This window comes from Macrotis lagotis, chromosome 1, assembly GCF_037893015.1.
Source record: "Macrotis lagotis isolate mMagLag1 chromosome 1, bilby.v1.9.chrom.fasta, whole genome shotgun sequence".
In the NCBI taxonomy this organism is placed as follows: Eukaryota; Metazoa; Chordata; class Mammalia; order Peramelemorphia; family Peramelidae; genus Macrotis; species Macrotis lagotis.
The window spans coordinates 806,220,451-806,238,435 of NC_133658.1; the positions used below are offsets into that span (position 1 = coordinate 806,220,451).

General features: G+C 36.8%; 1 protein-coding gene across 7 annotated transcripts in view; it reads right to left on the bottom strand.

Moving 5' to 3' along the window:
• The window catches only part of TENM4 (teneurin transmembrane protein 4), a 1,252,272-nt gene that overhangs the window by 639,755 nt on the left and 594,532 nt on the right, over positions 1-17,985 (bottom strand). The window lies entirely within an intron of this gene.

The following is a 17,985-nucleotide window of genomic DNA, read 5'->3' on the forward strand; positions in this document are numbered from 1 at the left end:
TTCTATAACTATTCCTATTTTATAGAAGAAGAAACTAAAACAAATAAAAGTTAAGTGACTTACCCAGGGTCATATAGTTAGATGCAGTACTGTATACTGTATATACTGGACCATCTAGCTACCTCTAAATTATTTGGAGTTCAGGTGACATGGTCTATTTATTTATTTCATTGGTTGGCCATTCAGTAAGCTTAAAATCCTTGTCACTGGATTATTATAGTTCTGAGCATTCCTTCTGCTCATTATCTCCTATGATGCTCACCTTAACCCTGAGGAGTTGGTCATTTCATAACATTCCCATTTTCACAGGTGAGGGAGCTGAGGCCCAAGGAGAATAGAACAGAGCTGGGTTCATATACTGGTTTTCTGGTCCCAAGTCCTGTGTTCCTTCCATTATATAATATTATTTTTTCCTTTTGGGAAAAAAGGTACTTCACACTTATGCAAAGTTGAAGCCCAGACAATGACATTTGGTAGGGGAACCCCATCACCACCACCAAAATCCACCTTTCCTCTCCTTTCAAGGGTTTTTTCCCTCATTAACAGTCATAAGTATGAAGAACAGCAAAAAAAGTATTCCAGAATTGTTTCCAAAGACCTGGTTTCAAACCTTGGCTCTGCTATTGGCTAACTATGTGACCAATATAATTTTCTTTGAGACCTGATTTCCTTATCTATAAAATGAGGAAAGTGTTATTTATAAAAGGAAGAATACACCTTCTTTCACAAGATTGTTGTAAGGCAAACTCTATCGAGATGGTAACTTATTTTTTTTTATCAATAAATCATCTGCAAGGAGTCAGGAGTCAGGAGTCATTTGCAATGTGAGGTCTAGTTCAGCAGAATTTTATAAGCCAGAACAAGGAGCCAATCTCAAAGCAGCTGCCTAGAGTTGCTTCTTATTCTAGTGAGTTGTGTGACCTTGAGAGAGGGAAGTGAGTTAGGATCACACAGCTTGGATGGGCTATGCACAAGTGGGCTGTAGTGACAGGATCTGTAGCAGACTCAAGAGATCTCAATCCAGAGATGGTAAAGGCCCCTTGCAACGGGTCAGAAAGTGATATAGGCTGCCCTTATGCTAACACTGGACAAAGTACCAGATGTCATTTGACAATTTTATTTCATCTATCCACTTTTGGTCATAGTTTGAGAACAGAGAGGAGTCTTTTGAGGCAAGGGGGAGTGGGAAATCCTAAGGGTCTGGCAGCTCTGTTGCCTGTAACTATTTCTAAGTCATTATTCAAGGGCAGAACAGAGAGCATTTTTCAGGCAAGAAGAAACCCTGAAGGACAGTATCACTTTTTGTCCCAAGGGAACAGGGATCCTGAGGAACAGTATCATTCTGGTCCCAAGGGAGGAGGGGCTCTGATAAGGAATATTGATTACAACTTCAAGGGGTTAGGGTCCTTACTAGGTTAGGACTAGGTTGCAGAGCAAGAGAGCCATGAACTTACTTCTTCCTAGATCATACCAATTTGGAAGTTTTCAAAACTCCAGAAATACCTCTGAAAACAGCAGTGTGAAAAAACCTGAAGCTTGAGACAGAGTAACTCATTCCCCCCCACCCCTACCACCGTCCCCTTGCTGGAAACAGAGCCCAACATTAACATAAAGTTTCAAATAAAGAAATAGAAAAATTAGCAAACAACAAAAAAAGAACATGAAAAAATTACTACAGTGACAGAGAAAATCAAGAAATAACTCAGAAGACAATGAAGTTAAAAAAAAATCTTTAAGCAAAGCTTCAGAAGGAAAAAAAAGTTAATTGAAACAAGCCCAACAAGAATTTCTGGAAGAGTCAAAAATTGAGCTTCAAAATCAAATTAAGAGTGATAGAGTAAAAATAAGTAAGAAATGAAAGAAAAGGAAGAAAATTATAAAAAAGATTTAAAAAACTAGTTTGGTAAAAGAGGCATACAAAATTGGTCCAATGAAAAATGAGGTTAAAAAAAGCTCACTGCTGAAAATAATTCCTTAAAAATTAGAATTGAGCAAATGGAAGCTATTGACCCCATGAAACAATAAAACAAAGTCAAAAGAATAAAAATTAGAAGAAAATGTGAAGAATTGGAAGAACAACTGACTAGAAAATAGATTGAGAAGAGATAGTTTAAATTCTTTTGGATCACCTGAAAGCCAAGATCAAAGAAAGACCCTAGATATCATATTTCAAGAAATTATCAAGGAAAATTGCCTTGATATATTAGATCCAGAGGATAAAATAGAGATAGGAGGAATCTACCAATCATATCCTGAAAATGAACAGTACCAGAAATATGTGAATTTAACAACTAATGACAATCTAATGAAATAGATGAATATTTATAAAAATATAAACTCTCCAGATTTACAGAAGAGGAAATAGAATACTTAAATAATCCTATCTTAGAAAAAAGAGATTGAACAAGCCATCATTGAACTCCCTAAGAAAAAAATCCTCAGGACCTGATGGATTTAAAACTGAATTCTACCTAACATTTTAAAGAACATTTAATAGTAATACTATATAATAGTAATACTATAAAACTATTTGAAAAAATAGGTAAGATAATGCTATCAAAATCCTTTTATGACACAAATATGATTTTGATATAAGAAGAGTAAAAACAGAAGAATAAAACTATAGAAAAATTTTCTTAATGAATATAATGCAGAACATGTAAATGAAATAGCAAGGAGATTATAGCAATAGATCACAAAGATCATACATTATGACCAGGTGGGATTTATGCCAGGAATGCAGAGCTGGTTTATAATTAGGAAAACTATCAGCATAAATTGACCATTTCAATAACAGCTACAAAAAAAAATCACATCAACAGATGCTGAAAAAGTCTTTGATGAAAAACATCACTGCTTCTTATAAAAAAATTAGAAATCATAGGAATCGATTAAATAATTAAATAATAATTTCCTAGTTGATCATACTCATATTAAAATAATAAGTAGTATTTATCTAAAGCCAAGAGTAAGCACTATATGTATTGGTGATAAATTTGAAGACTTCCCAAAAGATCAAGAAGGAAGTAAAAAGAGGTCCATTATCATCACTATTATTCAATATTGTACTAGAAATACTAGCTATAATAATGACAAGAAAAAAATTGAAGGAATAAAAATAGGCACTGAGGAAGCAAAACCATCACTCTTTGTAAATGATACCTGAGGAACTTAGAGAATCAAATCAACTAAAAAACTAGTTGAAATAGTTAACTACTTTAACAAAGCTGCAGGATATAAAATAAACTCACATAAATCAGTAGCATTTCTATATACTAGCAACAAATCTAGCAGGAAGAACTAGAAAGAAAAATTCCATTTAAAATAATGGCATACAATATAAACTACTTGGTAGTCAACCTGGCAAGGCAAACCCCAGGGATCAAATGAACACAATTACAAAACATTTTTTCATATAAAAACAGAGCAATTGGATAAAATATTAATTTTAATGGGTAGGTTCAGTTAATATAATAAAATAACAATTCAAGTTATTCAATGCTGTACAAATCTAACCAAAAGGAATTACTTTATGAAGCAAGAAAAAATGGTAACAAAATTAATCTGGAAGAATTTTTAAAAGGTCTAAAATATCAGGGCAGTCAATGAAAAAATGTTAAGGAAGGTGGATTAGCAGTCCCATATTTCATGGTAATTATCAAAACAATCTGGGACTAGCTAAGAAATAAAGTGGTAGATCTATGGAATATATTAGCGATACAATAGCAAGTGGTCATAGTAATGTAGTGATAAAACTCGAGATCCCAGAATTCAACCTTTGGCACTAATTGCTGAGAAAACTGGAATGCAGTTTAGCATATACTAGACATAGACCATATACCAAGATAAGGTCAAAGTAGATAAGTGACTTAGTCATAAAGGATGATATCATAACTAGAGGAGTATGAAAAAAAATATACCTGTTAGATCTAAGGATAAAAGAAGTGCTTATGACCAAAAAAGAGAAAGAAGATTTATAGGAAGTAAACAATAACATTTTTTGATCACTTAATGAAACTAATGCAGCCAAAATTAGAAAGGAAACAGGAAACTAGAAATTTGTTTTGCAAGTTTCCCTGATAAAGGCTGTATTTGTCAAATATGCAGGGAACTGAGCCAAATTTATAAAAATAAAAATTATTTCCTATGAACAGGCAGTTTTCAGAAGAAGAAATCAAAACTATACATGGAGTCACATAAAAAAAAATCACTAACAGTGATATGTGAGACAACACCTCACATGAATCATATGGGTTAACATGACAGAAAAGTAGAATGACAAATGCTAAAGAGCATGTGGAAAAATTGAGACAAATATATTGTTATAGTTGTGAACTAGTCCAACCACTCTGGAGAACAATTTGGAACTATACCCAAGTGGTTATAAAATGATGCATATACTCTTTTACTCAGCAATATCACTACTTAGGCTGGATCCCAAATCAAAAGAAATGGAGAACCTATCTGTATAAAAATATTTATAGCATCTCTTTTTGTGGTGGCATAGTTTTAGAAATCGAAGGGATGCTTATCAATTGGGGAATGACTGAACAAGTTACAGTATATGAATTTGATGTAATGACAAGCAGGATGGTTTTAGAAAACCCTGAGAAGAGTTTTATGAACTGATGTAAAGTGAAGTGAGTAAAATTAGGAGAAGAGAGTGTTGAGTAACAGTAATAATGTGAGTATGATCAACTAGGAAAGACTTGGCTACCCTGATCAAGACAATAATCCAAGACTTTTAAAGACTTCATGTTGAAAAATGCTATCTACCTTCAGAGAGAATTACTAAACTTTGAATAGAGATTGAAGCACTCGTTAAAATTTTCTCCTTACTTTTATTGTTTTATTTTGTTTGTGTTTTATTTTTAGGGTTTTTTTTCAAGGAAAATGGGGTCAAGTGGCTTGCCCAAGGCCACACAGCTAGATAATTATTAAGAGTCTGAGGCCAGATTTGAACTCAGGGACTCCTGACTCCTGGGCCAGTGCTCTACCCACTGTGCCACCTAGCCACCTCTTGTTTGTGTTTTCTTTTGCAAACATGGTTAATAAGGAAATATGTTTTGCATGACATCCCATGCATATTGCTTTTCTTTTCAAGGGGAAAGGAGGAATGGTAAGAAGGGAAAAATTTAGAATTCAAAATTTAAAAGAATGATTGCTAAAAATTATTTTTACATGTAATTGGGAAATATTTAATGAAATAAATAAAACTAATTTTAAAAGAAGTGTTGAACTTGGAGTTAGGAAGATTTGGGTCAAAATTCAGGCTCTGAACTTTAATGGTAAATCACCCTAATATCTTTTAGTCTCAGTTTTCACATTTGGGAAAAAAGTGTATAATGATACTGTCTCTTAGAGTTGTTTTAAGTACCAAATGTTACTGGAACTATTAGATGTCCCATGAGACAGATCACTGGGTTTGGAAACAGGAAGATCTTAATTAAAATCCTACTTCACTTCCTAGTTTTGTGTCCCTGAGTAAGTTACTTAGCAATTTTAGCTTCAGTTTCTTCATTGTTAAATGAGAAGTTTGGATTCAGTGACCTCTAAGGTCTTTTCAAAATCTTCATCTATGAAGTAGTTGGACTTAATGATCTCCTTTGACTACAAATTCCTGATAATTCTATGAGACTGAATGGGGGAAGGTTATTACCAATAAGTAAGAACAGAGGAGGCTTATTAGATGATTTTAAAAATGGTCAGGGACTTGGTGAGTAAAAAAAGGAGACTCTAGGGAAGACACTATAGGCAAAGGGAGCATCATGGGCAATGTAATAAAAATACTGCTTTAATCTCAATGGGGAACTCTTTGAAGGTCAAAGAGGAAATGAAAGAACCTACATGAGACAGTTGACATAGAAATTCAGTAGTTATCTCTAGAAATTTAAATATATTAAATTGATTTTCTTAGAGGTAGCAATCTCCCTGAGGTTTGACCCCAGTCCTCAATGTTGGAGAGATGGAGTGTCAAGTGTAAAGAAATGGGACAAAAATTCCCATTCAGAGATGTGACATAGATGGTTTGGATCTTTCAGAGACAGTAATCAGTTGAAGCTTATTTACTGGCAGGAGATCTAAAGTGGATGAATCCAGTCCTCAGGGAATGAGCAAAGTCCTAACTAAGAACCGTAGACAGAGTACTGACTCTGGAGTCAAGAGGTCCTGAGTTCAAATCCAGCCTCAGACATGTGAAACTTACTACCTGTGTGACCTTGAGCCTGGGTTAACTCAGATTGCCTCATATCCAGGGTCATCATCTTCACCAGTCATCTTGATTCATATCTGATCAGTGAATCCAGATGACTCTAGAGGAGAAAGCGAAACTGGTGACATTGCTTAGCACCTCCTCATTCGAATATAATTCACATGCTTGTCATGGCATCACCTCCCTGACGTCCTGGTCTTCTTCAAGGATGAAGGACAAACAACAACAAAAGTCATAGCTATAAAGAAATTTCTCTGGCACAGAGCTGAGACAAGCTTACAGAAGTTTAGATGTATTGTTTTCCATGAATGTAAGTTTTATATGTCACTTTGTGATTTAATTTCCAGAGGACAACTCTGAAGTGCTGTTTATTTTTTGATATTTCATGGGGAAAGCAACTAGCAAAGGGCCATTCATTTCTTCTGTCTGTGAGAGGCAGGTAGTTGACCAACCAGATAGTTATAGGCATTACCATCTATGGACAATTCCACTATTAAGCTATAGGTATGAATTTGACAGAGTCACTTTACCACCTGGAATCTCAGTTTTCTATTCTAATAAAAGGGGAAAGGGCAGTAAATTATCTTTATTTTCCTTCCTATCATTAAATCCTGTTAAGATTAGTGACCCAGCTGTGCAACGGCATGTCTAAAGATTCCAAGTCCATCTTTCTCCTTCTCCCTCCTAGGAAGTATAGTGGCTAGAGAATTGGGTCTGGAGTCAGGAAGACCTGAGGTCAAACAGGGCCTCAGACTTTTACTTAGCTGTATGACCCTGTGTCCATGGTCAAGTCACTTAATCACTGTATGCCTCAGTTTTCTCAATTGTAAAATGCCACAGAAAGTTGTTGTGAGGATCAAATGAGGTATTTGGTGTATAGTCAAATCTTTGTTTTTTTTTAGGATTTTGCAAGGCAAATGGGGTTAAGTGGCTTGCCCAAGGCCACACAGCTAGGTAATTATTAAGTGTCTGAGGTCAGATTTGAACTCAGGTGCTCCTGACTCCAGGGCTGGTGCTCTATCCACTGTGCCACCTACCCATTCCAATATAGTCAAATCTTAACAGAGGTTTGTTTTTTTCCATTATTCCTTCCACAAGTCTTAACTCCTGACTACCAAATTACTGCAGGTCTTCAAGACATGACTGGGTGACAATTTGCTGGAGAGGACATTGAATGTCTGATTCAGAAAAGGGTTGGGTCCAATAAAGTTCTGACCTACCTTTTAACTTTTAGGTTTCTCAGATTCCATGGCAGCAAAACTAAGATTCATTGATGTTTAGTCTAAAATTATAGAAGATGAGCACAAATGATGCAGAGACACGTGGTGATTCCCCAGTAGCAATCATTTACAAGGCATATCAGAACTCCCCACTCATGGACAGGCTCACTTCTCACTCCCTTCTGTGAAATATGGCTTTGAGAGGAAAGCTAGATACCATCTGCAAGATTTCATGGGATGCTCCCATGACTCGAAAGGAGCTCAGGAAAGAATGGCGATGTGGAAAGACAGCCTTAATGATGGGAAAATTCTAAACTGCTGCAGTTTTCTCATTTTCAAATAATTAAAGGCATATTTAATGGATATTATCACCTTCTTTCTAGAGGCCAGGCTGCTGGAAGATTTGTTATTTCAATAATTAGCCACCGTAAGTAACAAAGAACTGGAAATAGATAAAGGCAGTGTTCCGTCTCTCTGGATCTAATTGTGCTGTGAGTTTTAGATGGCTAATAGTACTTCGCACTTCTATCATCTCTTTCATCCAAGGACCTCAAAGGACTTCACAATCATTAATTAAGTCTCATAACAGCCTTGGAGCAAAGGATTCCCATCTCTGCTTAGCTTGAAGATAGGGATAGAGGGAGGGCCAGTAACTTCACAGACATAGTTCTACCACCCAGGGCAGAGGCACTGTGGAGGCCATGGGGCCCCTGGGAAGATGCCCCCTTTTCTACTCCACTAACCTTAGCCCACATCAAATGGCATTTTAGTTGGGAGAGAGCAATTCCAGTAGACATTCCATAATTCTGTCTTCCCAGGACAAAAAAAAATTAAGTAGATGGTTTTATGAAGAAATATCCTTTGCCATACCACTGCTGGGAAATGTATGTAGCAAAAAATTTATTAATTGATATGCAAAACCAAAAGCATTTTAGTATTTTATCCTTAAGGCATCCTAGTGAGATGGTAGGTACATCCATTCTTTTAGAGGGGTAAGCTGAAGATCAGAGAGTTTGGTAGAATTGTCTAAGGCTGTGTAGAATTTAGGGTGCGTGATGAGGGGGTAGCAGGAGAGGTGGGTTGAGGTGGACTCAACCCTTTGCAATCAGAGGTGAGGCTCAGCTCTGCCTCACCTGTTGCCCCCTCACTGCATATCCCTAGACTACTGAAGATGGTAGTATCTGTATACTACAGATATATAATTGTATATAATATATTACAGATATATAACACACATATAACACACACACATATATGTATCCTAATCAGCTGGAACTGGAAGCAGATGTTCTTTCCACTTCTCTATATTCAGCAGGCACAATGCTGAGCCTGGAGTTAGGCAGACCTGAGTTCAAATTTGACCTCAGATCCTTTCTAGATGTGTGAGACTCTGAGTATGTCACTAAGTTTCTGTTTGCCTCAATTTCTTCAATTGTAAAATAGGAATAATAATAGCACCCACCTCATAGGGCTGTTATGAGGATCATGAATTAGCACTTGTAAAATGTTTAGCAAGGTGCTTGGCCATCAAAAACACTATATAAATGCTTTTTCTTTTCCCTTTTAACAGGGAAGAGTCATAGAGGGCACATAATAGGTGCCTAATAATTTCTTAATTATTTGAATCACCAAATACTTTTAGTAGTATGGAGTTAAAGATAAGGGGATAAGAATACTAACTGCAATAATATAGATTTGAATATCTGTTTTTTTATGTTCCTACACATGATACAGGGTGCATGATATATGTTGAATCAAAGTGATTGGAGTCTGTGAATAAATGTAATAAATGAAAATGTTTCCCATTTTATCATTCTGTAATAATAATAGTTCTCATTTTCTATAATGCTTGAAAGTTTAGAAAGAATTATCCTTTGGTATAGTTGACATAAGCACAATTATCCCTTTTTTACAAATGAGAAGGTAGAATAAGAGGTTGAGTGATGTGGCCAGAGCTACACAGTTGGAATCTGTGTGTCTTAACCCTGGTCTCTTGATGCTGAAGACACACTGCCTTCTTAACATCCCACTCATCCCCCACCCCAATCCTCTTCCAATAAAGTAAGTTTTCTGACTGAGAGGAGCTCAAGTTCACTATGAAATGAAGCTCTCTAATTTTCAGGGTTAACAATGGCAGGAAGTTAATGAGGTAGCCCAGGAATGAGGCCAGACTTGGATAACAAGAAGATCCTGGAAGTCAAGCTGGAGGTGAAGTGAGGGGATATTGGAGTTTTCTCCTGATATGAATTAGTGGGGTCACTTGTTAGAGAAGCTGGTTCCTAGTGTAATGATGGGTATAGCTGCATCAATAGAGTCCATTCCCCCCCCCCAAAAAAAAGCAAGTATCACAAGAAACACATAAAACACATAAACTAGCTTGTGGCTAGTCAGCTTGCTTCCCTCCATCTGTTTCAGATGTGTCCAGTGTTCTAATTAGACATTCCTTCCCCTGGGGCAGATGCAGTTCAGCCGAGCAATAGCTCACGGGATAGTCTGAGGGCAGGAGGGGCATAGGTAGAAGTGCGCACTGCTAGTGAAGAGGCAGTCCCTACCAGATGTCCATTCTCAGGGACAATACCCTGATTACCCAACCTTGTTGTGGCTCTACTGCCATATGTATGAATGGCAGCTATCTTGTCTGGGAGGTCATGAAAACTATTTAGTTCTCAGCAAGATTGTTGGCTCAGGAAGCCATGGCAACCACTGATGAGGAGTATTTTAAGATACTATCCCTGTGCTCTGAGTTTCTTTGCTTTTATCTTTTTTCCTCTTAAATGCTAGAAAATCACTTAAGTACAAGACTCATAGAATAAGAAGGAAGGAAAAGAAAGAAGAGAGGTAGGGATGGAAAGAAGGCAAGAAGGGAGGAAGGAAGAAAATGTGCATTAATTGTCTGTCAGATACTGTGTGCTTCTGATTTGTTGCAACAACCCTGAGAAGAAGGTCCTATTATTATTCCTATTTCATAATTGAGGAAACTGAGGCAGACAGTGGTTCAATGACTCCTTAAGAGTCACCGATCTAATAAATGTCTAAGGCTAAATTTGAATTCAGATCTTTCTGACTCCAAACCTAGTGTTCTACTCACTTTGCTATCTAGCTGCCTCCAAAAGAGAATCATAGAAGTTATATAGTTCAGTCACTTTTTATCAAAAGGGAAATGGAGACCCAGAACAGTAAAGTGACTTATATAACATCAAAGTAGTAAACTACAGAATTAAGTCTTGAGTAGAGACCCTCTAATGCCAAATCCAGTGTGTTCTTCCTATCATTTCATACTACTTCTTGGAGTAAGCTAAGGAAAAAGAAAGTATCATCAAAGTTAGATTAGACTTGAGGAAATGAGAGAACTGAAAAATTGATGGTGATCCAATAATTTAAGGGTAAGAATAGGTCAAATAGGGCAGAGAAAGTAGTTTGGAAAGGATCATGTCTGGAAAAAAAGTCCTAGATGCCCACTAACTGTGTGACCCTGGGCAAGTCACTTAACCCTGTTTGTCTGAATTTCTTCATCTGTAAAATGACCTGGAGAAGGAAATGAAGACCACTCTAGTGTCTTTGCCAAGAAAATCCTAAATATAATCATGAAGAATTGGACACAACTGTAAATGAGTGAACAGCAACAGTAGCAGAAAGAGGGAGGTAATAGTCCAATTCTACTCTACCTAGGAAGACTATAAAATATATTCAGTTATAGATACCTCACTTCTGAATGAACACTGATCAATTCGATTCTGATGAGAGAGGGATGTGATGAGAGGGAGCCATGCTGATGTTGATCAACCAGCAATTTTTAATCACCCTCACTATGCCAGTCACTGGGTCAAGCACTAAAGATACAAAAAAAAAAGGAAAAGAATCCCTGGTTTCAGGGAACTTGTAGTCTAATGGTAGAAGCAACATGTAGAGAATGATGGACAAAAGATGTTTTTATTGTTGATTTGTTTTAGTCATGTCTGACTTTCCATGACCCTATGTGTGGTTTTCTTAGCAAAGACCTGGAGTGGTTTGCAATTTCCCTTTCCAGCTCATTTTACATATGAGGAAACTGAGGCAAACAGAATCAATGACTTGCCTAGGATAACGCAACTAGTAACATCTGAAGTTAGATTTGAACTCAGGTCTCCTGACTCCAGGGCCTGCATTCTATCCACTGTACCACCTATTTCCCTAGATAAAATAAACTGGAGATAATCAACACAAGACCCTAATATTAAAGGGATTCAGGAAGACTTGTTGTAGAAGATGGAGCTTTAGCAGGGACCTATTCTGGGAAGATTGGGTGAAAGACCTGTAGACATCTAGTCTTGATAGGAGAAAACTCCCAAAGCATATATAAATACCCACGCATCTGAAGGGGAGAGAAGAGGAAGACTTTTTATAGTTGGCCTCAAAGGGTGGAACCAGGAGCAATGGGTGATAGAGAAAGGTGGATTTTTGCCTCTCTGGAAGTGTATAGTCCAACTCTAATGCTTTATTGCAATGTAGAAGTAACTGGGTTTCTCAAGACCCTACCAGTGGACCAAAACTCACTTATAAGTCTTGCCTGGCTACCACAAGCTTAGAGCACCGGGTTGATTTTCTATTTTTTATTCAAGCCTTATTAAATGCCAAGAGGCTTATCTCCATAAGGTGACCACACAATGAGCAGTTCTTTTAGGCTACAGCATTCACAAAGACTATTCACTATGGTTAGGAAAGATTATACTCTTCATGGATAGAGAGAGACCAGACTCTACTGAAATTAAGGATTCTAGCTGTTATAATTTAGATAAAACTTAACTTTTTATATATTGCAGTTTACAAAGCACCATGTAGTTTACAAAAATTTTTCCTAAATTGATACTTGTGAGGTAGATATGGAAAGTTTCTGTTTGATGAATGAAGAAAGAGATTCAGAGGAGGAAAGGAATTATCTAAGGCCACAGAGTTAATGAGTGCTGGACCAGAGAAAAGTACTAGGTTTCTAGAATTCAACTGCCAGTAGTATTTACATGATACCATTAACCTGAGCTAGTTTCTAAACTGTCACTTTGGTTTTACCCCAAAATGGTTGGCTGGCTCCTCAGCTTCCCAGTGGTTTAAATATACAAACCCATGCAAATACATACACACACCCCACAAAACTTCATGTGGTCAATACTTTTGACAGTATTTCCTCATATTTCCCCAACTTCTGGTTCCTCTTGTCTGCTTACCCTGATCAGGATTTTCATCACTATCTTTGCCCACTTCCATAGCCTTATTCTCATTTTTCATCCTGACTTTTTCTCCTGTTCTTTCTTCAGCTTTTTATTCCTTGTCTTTCTTCAATTGGGAAACGCAGGGAGCCCATCAGAAACCTCAAGCCAGAAAATACTGACTTCTCCATCTGGAGCTACTCAACCGGAAGCCTAATGTGGCCTCTGGCTGTAAGGAATGGATTAGACCCAGCAAAACTGGTTTGGGCTTCAGTAGTGGGTGCCAACCTTGGCCCTATGACAATGTAAAAAAAATTCCAATCCAAAAGGGCCTCTTGAAAGAGCCACAGACCATTTTTTTTGCCTGGCATGCAATCCGAGGAGAGGAGGGGAAGCCAGGGGAAAAAAGGGGAGATTATTTGAGCCAAGCTTGTGCTTCTCTATTCAAACAGTCAGCCAACTGCTTCAATGGGACCCTCTTTAGAGGTACTGACATCTACCAAAAGAGAAGATCTGGGCGAGGCCTTCTGGGGCATGGAGTTTGCCATATTCTCCTAGGGAAAAACTACTTGAAAGATGCCCGAGGAAGTCATGGGACTATGTTCTGTGAAGGGGATGAATAGGATGGGCCTCTGGAATCCCTTCTTTGGCCTCATTTTCTTGGCCCTCCTTACCTCTTTTAGCAATACAGTGTTCAAGTTTGTTGAGGCCCACTAGAGCCAAATGTTAACATCATGCAGATTCTCTTGGAGAGAATGACTTACCAATAGTGTTTACTCCCTCATTAAATAAAAAAAAAAACAAAAAACAATCTACCATATGAACAGAAGAACTGGCCTCCATCCTGTATTTATTCACACAGTAAAATTCTAATTAATTGGGTTCCAACTAACAAGTACCTTTTATTAATTAGAATTCCCCTCTCTTCTATACTGTTAGGACAAATAAGTTGAATAGACTCATTGTATACACAGAATTATGGGCATTCTTCACCCATTTGATGAACGCTTTAAAGAACAGCTATTGTCCAGACTGCAATATGTTGTCAGCTGGATGGGTTCTTAGTGGTTAAGGGGAGGATCAGAAAAGGCAGAGAGGCTAGAGGGCCAACTCGGAAACTAGGAAGACTGTGTTTAAGCCTTGACTCTGACACATTCTCATCTGAGATCTCACCCATTCTAGCTATTGTCTTTATTGTCCTATGTAGAATTTGTGATGTTCATGGTTCATTCAAGTGGAAATGTCTGAGACAGTTGTAATTTGGGACTGAAACTCTCGAGGCAGACTAGAGACTGTATACACAGCTCTAAGACTCAATGTAGAGGTGATTCTCAAAGTTTAGATGTTGATGACATTACAGAGAGAGATTATATAGAAAGAAAAAGAAGAAAAGGGGCATAACCTTGGGGTGCATCTAAAATTAGGGGGACAGAACACTTATGATGATCTAGCAAAGGAGACTGAGAAGGACTGATGAGAACCCAGAGACCAATGTCACAGAAATGCAGAGAGGAGGGAATGTTCAGGGAGAGATAGCAGCCAAGGGTAAAAATCTATTGAGGGATCAAGATAGATAAGGACAGAAGAAATGCCGTTGCACTGGACAATTAAGAGACCACTGGTTTTTTTTTTCCAATAGTATGCAAGTTCCTTGAAGGCAGGATGTTTTTTTGCCAGATCCTGACATAGGATAGAAGCAGGAATAAACACTTGGTAAATAAGTGTTTCCTTGAAATTTGAAGGTAGGAAAGACAGGAGCATGATACAAGAGAAATCTGCTGAACAATATTTTATGAATAACTCATTTAGGCAATGAAAGGACCAGTTTTTTCTTACAGTTCTAATTTATGATAATCTTCAAATGATCAAAGGTCTTTTTAAACTCAAGGATCTGTATCTTCAGAAACATTCTCATCATCTGTGAAATTATAGAGGAAAAAATTTGGACAGGTCAACTTGTCAACTTTGGCAATAGAGCAAAAAGTTTTCATGAATAAGGCCCAGTATTTGAACCGGGGCTATGAATCAGTTCAGTCATGCAAAGTATTTTTTTTCCTATACAAGAAAAAACACTGGAAGGCAATTGCTGAAAGCTTTTCAGACTGGAAGAAGCATGGTATGTTGGGGAACTTTAAGACTTTAAGAAGATCTGGGGATGTTTAATTACTATTCTGTGCTTGAAACAATTTATCCTATCTGTGAAATGGGATACTGGAGTAGTTTCCCATTTCCTTCCCCAGGGGACAAAAGCAAATAGAGGTTAAATGTCTTGCTCAGGTCACAGAACTAGTAAGTGTCTGAGGTCACATTTATACAAAGACCTTCCCAATTCCAGGCCCAGCTCTCTATTCACTGAGACATCTAACTGCTTTATAAATAAATGTATGCATTCATGAATGAATGAATGAATGAATATGTTTATATACTTGCAAATACAAGTATGTGTGTGTATGCATGTGTATGTGTATATATGTGTGTGTGTGTGTATGTGTGTGTATTTAATTCTCACAACAACCAGATGAGGAAGTTATAATCCTCATTTCACAAAGGAAGAAACTGAGGCTAACAAAAATTAAATGACTTGTCCAATTTCACACAACTAGCAAGTTTCTAAATGGAAATAAAATGTAGACCTTCTTAACTCTAAGTTCAGCACTCTTTCACTTCCACATAAATGAGTTTTCAATATTTTGATTAATATGGTGAACTATTTGCTTTTTCCTTTTTAATTTTTTGTTAGAAGTGAATGATCAGGGGCAGCTGGGTGGTGTAGTGAATAGATCCCTGGCCCAGAGACAGGAGGACCTGAGTTCAAATCAGCCTCAGACACTTAATAATTACCTAGCTGTGTGACCTTGAGCAAGTCATTTAACCACATTGCCTTATGGGAAAAAAAACCCTAAAAACAAAACAAAAAAAGAAGTGAATAGTCACTGGGAAGGGGACAGGGAACGTATAGACTGGGAAATATATGTGATATAAAAAAGGCTATCAAAAATATTTTTAAAGAACTAAGGGTGACAAATTATAATTGGTTGATAGATTAATATGTTCCATTTATATGAAACTTCATGATTTAGAAATGCTTTCATTACAACCTCTTGGAGGTAGGTAAGGCAAATATCATTATCCCCACTTAAAAGACAAAGAAATTGATGATTTTGCTTTTGGCTTTTTGCAAGGCAATGAGAATAAGAGATTTTCCCAGGGTCATGCAACTAGGGCATCATTAAGTGTCTGAGATCATATTTGAACTCAGGTCCTCCTGACTTCAGGGCCAGTTCTCTAATGACTGGGCCATCTAGTTGATCCAAATTGATGATCTTAAAGGAGAAATGACTGGCCCTAAAACACATAGTTAGGCATGCTCAAGGACTCAAGCCCAGGATTCCTCATTCTAAAACTGATAATTTTTTTTACTAGGTGTTACTGCTTCTCTTGACTTTTCATTCACCCTCCTTACCTGAAGAAGAAAGGGGAGGAACAAACATTTATTAATCGTCTACTAAGGATTAAATATGCTAAGCACTTTATAAATATAGTAGTAAGTCTTTTCTTGGAACTCTAGGGCCAAATCCCCAGGAAACATGAAATGAATGGATGAAATGATATATTTTGATGTCATCTTTTTGAGTCTTATCTTTCTCTATTTCCTCTGAGACTCCATATTCCAAATTTGACCATTCACTGCCCCCAATGAGATCCTTCTTACTCACTTCTGACCTTACTTGTTTTTCACTAAAATTGAAATGCCCTCTCTACTACTCTGCCTTTTGAAATATGATTCATCCTTCAACCCAACTTAGATGCCACCTCTGTCATGATATTTTCCAGGGTCTCTTAAAATAGTCTCTCTCTCTGTCTCATATGCTCTCATAGCACTTTGCATTTAGGTACTTAAGCATAATATAATGTATTCTTTGCTTTTTTGTGCACATGTTTCTTCTCCAAATAACATCAATTTTAAGAGGTCAGGGACAATACCTTATTAAATGAAATAATGGTATAAAATGCTTAAATGTTGTAGTATTTCAAGATTTAAGCAATTCATAATATCAGCATGGATACTTTGTACAAGGATTCAGGACAATAACTCCCTCCTTAAATAGTAAAGGGTCTTTGAGACCTATGTGGCTAAAAACTCATCACATTAAGGCCATCTTAGTAATGAGCCTCTCCAACTTTAGTTTCACTAGTCCATGGAAGATAATCATTCCTTTATTACTGAACCTGTAACAAAAAACTTTTTTGAAGTTCACTCCTGTGCCAGGATTAAGTGTCCAAGGAGGACTTTAGAGGAAGTATAAACTATAAAATACTATATAATTTTCAAGTTTTTGTTGTTTTTATCTCTGATATTTTTATTGTGATATCTGATATACTTTCTTCAATCATTATTCTATTTAAACTTCTTGCAATATTCAATCATGTCTAGACCCCATCTTTATTTACTAGATACTTATAAAAAAATTAGAAAAAAAATTTAACATTTGAACTCAAGTACTCCAGACTCCATGCTCTATCCACTGCACCACCTGGCTGCCCCTACTAGATACTTTTTTTAATTCCTAGCTTTTTCTTACATTACATTTTCTTGATTTTCTTACATCTTTGACTGCTTCTTCTTGATCATCTATGTTGATTTGTCATTAACTTCTAACCATTTATGTGGGTCTTCCAAGAGTTCATCTTAGACCATCTTCTCTCTACTCTTTTCCCCTTGGTAATATCAATGTGGCCATGGATTCAACAATCAGTTCTAAGTAATTAATTCCCAAATCTAAGTATTAGCTTCCAAATCAACATTTTCAATCCCAATCTTTCTTATGAGCTCTAGTCTTATACCTCTTCTAGAACAAAGAATAAATACACAAAAATGTCCAAAAGGGTTAATACATTACACTTTCTCCAAAAACCACCTCTTCTCACAATTTCCTTATTTCTATTAATTATACCAGCATCTTCTCAATCAATTAGATTTGAAACCTTACTATCATCCCAGACTCTTTCCTCTCTTTGCCTCATACTCCCAACTTCTAAACAATTGTCAGGCCCTAACAGTTCTAACTCCAAAATAACTTTGAAATCTATCCCACCTTATCCTCTTAGATGACCATCACCCTAATTCACGTTTCTGATGATCTCCTGCCCAGACTATTATAATTACCTACAAAGGGGCCCTTTTGTTTCCATTCTTTCTCTGTTACAAACCAAACTTCAGAGAATGACAAAATAATTTTAGTATGACCATACTTTCCTGCTCCAGGGCTATTCTATCTAAGAAAAAAATACAAACAGCTGACACTGTATGCTCACCCAAGTCTGGGTTCCAATTTATGTTTCCATATTTATTTTACATTATTCCCCTTTACTT